Consider the following 8,722-nt stretch of genomic DNA (forward strand, 5'->3'; position numbering starts at 1 on the left):
TCTCCCATATCATTTTCTAATTCTCCCAGCAGTTTTTGTCAAATAGTGGATTTTTGTCCCAAAAGTTGGGATCTTTGGGTTTATCGTACACTATCTTGCTGATGTCATTTACGCCAAGTTTATTCCATTGAACCTCCCTTCTGTCTCTTAGGCAGTACCATATTGTTTTGATGACCACTACTTTATAGTGCAGTTTAAGATCTGGGGCTGATAGGTCCCCATCCTTCAAATTTTTTATCATTTTTCTTGATATTCTTGATCTTTTGTTCTTCCAAATGAACTTTGTTATAATTTTTTCTAATTCAGTAAAAAAGTTTCTTAGTAGTTTGATAGGTATAGCACTGAGTAAGTAAATTAATTTGGGTAGGGTTGTAATTTTTATTGTGTTAGCTCATCCTACCCATGAGCAATTAATGTTTTTCCAGTAGTTTACATCTAGTTTTAATTGTGTGGAAAGTGTTTTGTAGTTGTGTTTATATAATTCCTGTGTTTGTCTTGGCAAATAAATTCCTAAGTATTTTATATTGTCTCAGGTGATTTTGAATGGAATTTCTCTTTCTAACTCTTGCTGCTGCGGTGTTGGAAATATATAGAAATGCTGATGACTTATGTGGGTTTATTTTGTATCCTGCAACTTTGCTAAAGTTGTTGATTATTTCCACTAGCTTTTTAGTTGATTCTCCAGGATTCTTTAAGTAGACCATCATGTCATCTGCAAAGAGTGATAGTTTAGTGTCCTCACTGCCTATTTTAATCCCTGCAACTTCTTTTTCTTCTCTAATTGCTACTTCTAGTGTTTCTAGTACAATGTTAAATAATAGAGGTGATTATGGGCATCCTTGCTTCATTCCTAATCTTATTGGGAAGGCTTCTAATTTATCCCCACATTAGATGATGCTTGCTGATGGCTTTAAATAAATACTATTGATTATCTTTAGGAAATGCCCTTCTATTCCTATATTTTCTAGTGTTTTCAATAAGAATGAATATTGTATTATGTCAAAAGCTTTTTCTGCATCTATTGAGATCCTATAGAAAAGAAGGAAAAGTGTGCAAAGGCCAAGGTTTGCTTTTGCAATCCAAGTTAGCTAAGGTACGGAACACAAAGACAATGTTCCAAGTAGTGTTAGGGATTTATATAAAGATGACCAGAGAACTTAGAAGAGTTCTCTTGGGTTCCTATGTCTCTGGAGCTGAGAGAGATCACTTCCTGTCAGGGGGACTAACTGACTTTCTGTGGGAAGCCATTGAACCCAGGCTCTGGATTCCTCTCATCATCTATTTGGTCTACAACAAAGATTTTAGCCACTGGATTTCATCTGTTCCTGTCACCTGTGTTCCTGAGTTCCAATTTCTTAATCATATCTAAATTACTGAGAAGAAGTCAACCTGAGAAAGTTGAGAAAATATCTGTCTGTCATCAAGGAAAGCTGGAGCCTTGAGGATGACTTTACAATTCTGTCATCCTCCTATCAAAGCTACTTGAACTATATTTCTCTACCAAACTATTTTGGAGAGGCCATAGTCAGAATAAGCTAGATAGGATATTTGGGGGTAACAGAGTAGGGTTGCAGACAGCTTCAAGAACAGAAGACAGATTCATAAGTATCTATTAGTATTGGAGGGAGGAGAATTAGAAACCTAAAGATAGGGAATTTCCCTTGGCCCTCCTTCCTTTCCCTTAAACCTTTCAAATAAACCCTCTGTTATCAAAATAACAGTCAAATAGCATTTTGTCACTAATGCCTGAGATCTGCCAGTCCAGGCTACCATCCTAACACAGACAGAGAACCTCACTTTTCTAAGTTGCCATCTTTAAAAGTGAAATAACTCACATATTCCAATAATCATGTGATTTCTGTTGGTTTGTTTTTTTTATATAGTCAATTATGCGGATGGTTTTCCTAATATTAAACCTTGTATTCCTGGTATAAATCCCACCTGATCATAGTGAATAATTCTCATGATCACTTGCTGGAGGTTTTTTTGCTAGTTTTCTATTTAAGGTTTTTGCATCTGTTTTTGCTCTACCTGGCTTTGGAATCAGTACCATATTTGTGTCATAAAAGGAATTTGGTAGAACTCCTTCTTTGCTTATTCTGTCAAAAAGTTTATATGGTATTGGGATTAGTTGTTCTTTACATGTTTGATAGAATTCACTTGTGAATCCATCTGGCCTTAGAAATTTTTTCTTAGGGAGTTCTTTGGTGGCTTGTTCAATTTTTTTTTTTTCTGAGATGGGATTGTTTAAGTATTCAATTTCCTCTTTTGTTAATCTAGGCATGTTATATTTTTGTAAATGCTCACCCATTTCATTATATTTATTTCCATGTAATTGGGCAAAAGAGTTCTTAATAATTTCTTCATCATTAGAGGTGAAGTCACCCTTTTCATCTTTGATACTGTTAATTTGGTTTTCTTCTTTCTTTTCTTATTAGATTAATCAATACTTTATCTATTTTATTTGTTTTTTCAAAGTACCAGCTTCTAGTCTTATTTATGAATTCAATAATTTTTTTACTTTCAGTTTTATTAATTTCTCTTTTGATTTTTAGGATTTCCAATTTAGTTTTCATCTGGAGATTTTTTATTTGTTCTCTTTCTAGTTTTTTTAAATTTGCATTCCAAATTCATTGACCTCTTCCCTCTCTCATTTGTTGATATATGCACTCAGGGATATAAATTCTCCCCCCCCCCCTTACTGCTTTGGCTGCATCCCATATATTTTGATATGTTGTTTCCTCATTGTCATTCTCTTCAATGAAATTATTACTTGTTTCTATGATTTGTTCTTTAACCAACCAATTTTGGAGAATCATATTATTTAATTTCCAATTATTTTTTTATTTTCCTCTTCATATATCCTTACTAATTATAATTTTTATTGCATTATGATCTGAAAAAGTTAAATTTATTATTTCTGCTTTTTTTGCATTTGTTTGCAATGTTTTTATATCCTAGTACATGGTCAATCTTTATGAATATGCCATGTGCTGCTGAAAAAAAAGTGTATTCCTTTTTGTCCCTATTTATTTTTCTCCACATATCTATTAACTCTAATTTTTCTAAGATTTCATCAACATTTCTTACTATGGAAATAGGTTCTGATCAAGGACACATGTGAAACCCAGTAGAATTGCACATCAGCTGCGGGAAGGGGCGGGGGGAGGGGAGGGAGGGAAAGAATATCATTCTAATAACCAAGAAATAATGTTCTAAATTTATTAAATAAAATTTTTTTTAAATCTGAATGCTATACCATTTGGTGCATACATGTTGTTTACTGATATTTCTTCATTGTCTATATTGCCTTTTATCGGGTTGTAATTACTTTCCCTATCTCTTTTAATCAGATCTGTTTTTGCTTTGGTTTTTGTCAGATATCATGATTGTGACTCCTGCCTTCTTTTTCTTAGTTGATGCCCAATACATTTTTCTCCATCCTCTTACCTTTACCCTGTATGTGTGTCTACTTGACTCATGTGTTTTTTTTTATAAACAAGATGGGTGAGTTAATCACATTCACATTCAGAGTTATGATTGGCACCTTTGTATTCCCCATCATTTTGATTTCCTCTTTTAGTCCCACTCTTTCTTCTTTCACTATTTCCTTTTATACCAGTGTTTTGCTTTCAATAAGTCCTCCCAATCACCACTCTTATTTTCCTTTCTTTCCCACCCCTTCCTTCTTATTCCCTTCTTATTTTTCTTTAAGGTCTATTAATTGTCACCCCCTACCTTTCCCTCCCTTTTAATACTCCCTGCCCCACTCCCCACCTTCATTTTTCCCTATCAACTTCCCTGTAGGGTAAGGTAGAATTCTATACCCCTATCTAGCTGCTCTTCCATCTCAGAACTGATTCCACTGAGAGTAAGGTTTAAGTATTATCTATTACCACTCTCTTCCTCTCCTTCTTATAATAGTATTCCTTACCCCACAACCCCCATGCAACTCTTTATATGGTATAATTTATCCTGTTTTTCTTCTTCCTTCAAGTTTCTCTTAGTGCTGTCCTCTATTCCCTCCCCCTTCCTCCCCTTTGTACATATCATCTAAAACAACTTAGTACCACAGCCTCTGCCTATTGTAATAGACAATTTTCAGGGCAGTAATGGATAGGTATAATAGGTGACTACTTGCCCTGTAGGTGAGTATAAGGGAGGAGCCAGGATGGAATCACTGGCAGACTTGTACATATGCCTGTGACTGCCAGGTGGTCTCTCTATCTCACCACACCAGGGCTGGGACAAGAGGGCAATTTTCAGGAAAGATGGAGTTCCCCCAAAATGGGCCAGTGATGGTAGGCTGAGGGAAGGTCTTCTCTATTGATTAATGTTAAAGATACCTTGGGGTAGGTAAGCATGGATCCCCTCAAGGCACAAGCCCCCCTTGGATCAAGGCTGAACAGCAGGGGTCCGATAGAAACAGAATATGGCTGATCAGCTGTCCTTTGGTTCAGCTCCCTCTATGTCCCCCTGAAATAATAGTATTCTTTTATCTTACTGAGGTTATGAAGTAGTTTAATTTTGGTGAGGTATTAGGAATCAGGGAGCAGGTAAAGGCACAAAGGAAGTCCCTAAATCTAACCCCCAAAGGTCCTTTTCTCTGGATGGCCCAAGGGCCAAGCCAGGGATTCCCCTTCCCTTCCCCTCATTCTTAATCTAACTATGGTATTATGGTATAACCAGGATTATCTAGAGGCAGGTATGAGTGCAGGTCTAAGGGGAACAGCTCAGATACCCTATGAGTCTTTGACCCCTCAGGTCAGAAGGGACCAGAGTTTCCCCTCCTTTATGGCTGACAAGGCTGACAGGCAACACCAGGGTTCAAGATGAGGTCTTTCAGGGTAATCCTTTGAGCTGGCTTTGGTTGGTACCAAGCAGTCCAGAGAGAGTCCACCTCTCTCCTTCAGGTTCCATACCAAAAGCCCCTCCTCCTTCTTGGTTCTCTCCCAGGCTTCCCTGGTCCTTTCCCAGGCTGCTTTGCTGCCGGTTCCAGCGGTCCACCTCTGTCCATCAAACCACTCCGAACATTTCAAACCTCCTCTTTTCACTTTGTTCTTACAATTCTGCTCTTACATTATGAACAATTCTTCTATCTACTATGATAATAAAAACAATTTTTAAGAATTACAGATATCATTTTTTCATATAAAAATATAATCTATTTAACCTTACTGAAACCCTTATAAAACACCCTTTCTTATTTACCTTTTTATGGCTCTCTTGAATTTTGATTTTGGACATCACATTTTTCCATTTAGTTCTATTCTTTTCTTTAGGAATACTTGGAAATCTTCTGTTTTGTTAAATGCCCATACTTCCCACTGAAAGTACATAGTCAGTTTTGATGTGCAGGTGATTCTTGGTTGTAGAACCAATTCTTTTGCCTTCCTGAATATCATATCCCAAGCATTGCAGTCCTTTACTGTGGAGGCTGCCAGATCCTGTGTAATCCTGCTTCTACTTGCCCAATTCTAGTCTTTAAAGACTGGTTTTCAGCTATTATCTTTTTAGTTTTCTTTTTGGTTTTGTCTATCCTGCTTTTCATGGCTTCCAGCAGGTTAATTCTGGTCTCAAATTTGCTTATTACTTCATTTGATTCCTGCGCCTCTTTTTCCATGGAGGAAATTTTGTTTTTTAAGCCATTGTCTTCTTTTTTTAATTACTTTCATTTCTTTTTCCCACTTTTCTTCCCATTTTATTTTTATCTTTCTTACTTATTCTTGAACTCCTTTTTGAGTTCCTTGAGAGCTTGTGACCAATTTCTTTTTCTTTTTCTTTTTTTTTTTGGAAAGTTTAGATATATTTGCTTGTTTGTCACTCTCTGTTGTTGCTTCTATATTTTGCTCTTTTTCACCATAGAAATTATCCAGGATCAAAAGGTATTTTTTGCTGCTTATTTCTTTTGCTACTTGTGGATTGCAGTTCTTGCATGTTGGTGGACATTGCTTTCTTGACTTCTATCTTGCTGGACTTTGCCTTGGCAGTATCTTCCAGGCAGTTCTTTGTGTATCTTATTTTAAAGTGTTTTGTCCTGAGGCTATTTTCCCAGTCCCTGCTGCCTCTGCTGTGGCCAACCCTGCTTCTACCCAATCTCTGCTCTTCAGCCTCAGGTCCCAAGTCTTGCAGCCAAGGCCTTGCACTGCCCTCAGGGGTAAGTCTCAGCCAGCCCCAGAGAATTTAGGGATTGCCTGACCTTCCTCAGACTCTGGTGGTGTGGGAGAGGGGTGATCGCTCACACTTTATTAAATGCTTTTTTTCCTCCTTATACTGTGGAAATCCCCAAATACTGCCTACCGTTAAGGCTGAATCCTGTAGGAAAGCCCCTTTACTCATGTGATTTTGATTTCTGTCCTTTTGAGATGCTTCGTCTTGTTTCAGTTAGAAAGAGATTTAAAAAGTTCCTGCTACTCTGTGGCCATCTTAGCTCTGTCCCTCTTGTGATTATTTTAGTATAAGTATTAAGATTGAACTAAGTAAGGTGACTGAATTAATATATATTTAGTCATTGTTAGCATAGACCTTAGGGTCAGCCCCACCTTTCGAATTTACTATGTCATGCAATAATTATGGTCTTGAACTTGTGATCCAGTATACATCACTAGGCCTGACCCAGGGTTTGAAGCTTGGTACCACCCAACACCACCTACTCTTATCATTTGTGTCACTAGTCCAGGCTCCCCAATTTCCCCCTTGTCTATCAAGTGGCTTTCAAGCCATCATCAAGTGACTTCTCCTACCAAGAAGAAGTATGTCCTGCTCTATCTTGGATTATTTTTAACTTGGTATATAAGTTGTAATATTCTTTGGGGTATTCAGGAAGGCCTCCCACAGTGCTCTGGATCTTTTCATCTTTACCAGAAGTCTGGCTTTATTGGGAGACTGGATCTTTCTGAATAAATCTATTTCTTTTTGGCTTGGAGACTTAATTTCTCTTATATGCATTCCTGTGGTTAGAAATTGAACAATAGAACCAAGAGAACATCATGCACAGCCACTGATTTAATACTTTAAGAATAATATCTGAATGTCACTTCTGGAGAACGAGTTCAAAATTGGAAACATGAAAGACATAATTTACATATATGTATCTCCCTCCTAAATGATGCCTCCTGGGTGTAGGATGGGAAAGGAAGGACTGAGACACTAGTAAATAAATTCTATTAAAATAGATTAATTAATTAATTAAAAACAGTATTATCTTTAAAGCTTCAGACACTGTCATTTCCTCATAAGATTAGCCAAAAGCAGTTAGCCTGTGCTTTTATGTTTTGAAGTGTAATATCTCCACTGGGGTGGGTTGGGTAGTGTTTCCTACCTAAGGAGAGGGACCCACTGAGCCATGATGTTGAATATAAGATATTTCTTTAAATGGCTAGAAGACTTTGCCAGAGGTACATCAGAGAGTCAAAGTTAGCTTTTGAAATGACAAACATAAGATCTCCCTGAAACTGCAGATATGTGGAGAACTAGCCCTAAATATGTCACCTAAATTCCAACACTTGCAACCTAGAGACTTCAAAAAGTCCCTTTGGTGAGATTATCCCCTCTCCTTGCTTGGGCTATTATCTTCTCCCCAGTGAAGAGCTCCAATACTCTTTTAAGAAATTATCAATACATTTTGGTTTTATGTTAAAAACATTTACAGTTTATTCCTAATTTGTGAGAGATCTCTTGTAGCAAAGAAAAACAGTTCAGTAAAACTAATAATATGGTGACTACATCTGAAAAATGCATGCAGCATTTCACATCTGAAGCACCCTCTTCTCTCATTTAAAAAAACTAACATAAACCCATTCTCTCAATTCTCCATTTATTTCCCTAAGGAAACAATAAAATAAGATAATTTTTATAACAAATATGAATAATTAAATTTAAAAAATCCCTCAATGACTATATACACATATATAGTAATAGTTAAAGGTTGCCAAATTGTAATAATTAAAATTAAATTATGAGGCTGTTAGTAGCTTTATTACATCAGAATAGAGATAGTAAGAAGAGGGAAATGTAGGAAAGAGGTAGAGTGTTCCCTAACCTACCACATTATGTGCTGTTCTGATGAAATGAAGCTCGCCACTGGCAGGGTTCTAATCTCCAGCTAGAATTCCGCAAGATTCTCTTCAGCAAGATTCACCAGAGCAAGAATGTCTCAGTCACCAGAGCCAGAAATTCCCTTCAGAATCCAAATTTGAATCAATCTTCATCAGAATCTGAATGGGAATCCAAGTGTCCTTTCAGCAAGAGCCACCAGCACCAGAGCCAGAAAGAGAACCCCAGACCCCCATCTAGCCTTTATAAGCCAATTTCTCCACCCATTAGTTCTCACATGTCACATCTCAGGAACCAATCATAGTTCCTTAATTTGCCTGGCATTGCCCAGGAAGGCAGTGCTTGTGGGATCAATTTCCTATCTGTTTGGTTTCAATTTCCTTTCACTGTGGGTGTGTGTATCTTTAAACATCTCAAAGGACCTCCAGGTCCCCAGCTGATTAAAAAGGAAGGAAATTCCAAGGCCCTGATTGATTAAATTAAAACAAAGGGAGGCAAATTCCAATCTCACAATATATAGCATACATATATTTGCATATTGTATGTGCTTTTATGTAATGGATAGAATGCTTCATTACTGGTCTTCTGAAATCATGAATGATGATTATATTGTTCTTAGTTCTTATAGTTTTCAAAAATATTTACTTTTACAGTATGGTTGTTATTG

This window comes from Monodelphis domestica, chromosome 3 (assembly GCF_027887165.1).
Source record: "Monodelphis domestica isolate mMonDom1 chromosome 3, mMonDom1.pri, whole genome shotgun sequence".
NCBI lineage: Eukaryota > Metazoa > Chordata > Mammalia > Didelphimorphia > Didelphidae > Monodelphis > Monodelphis domestica.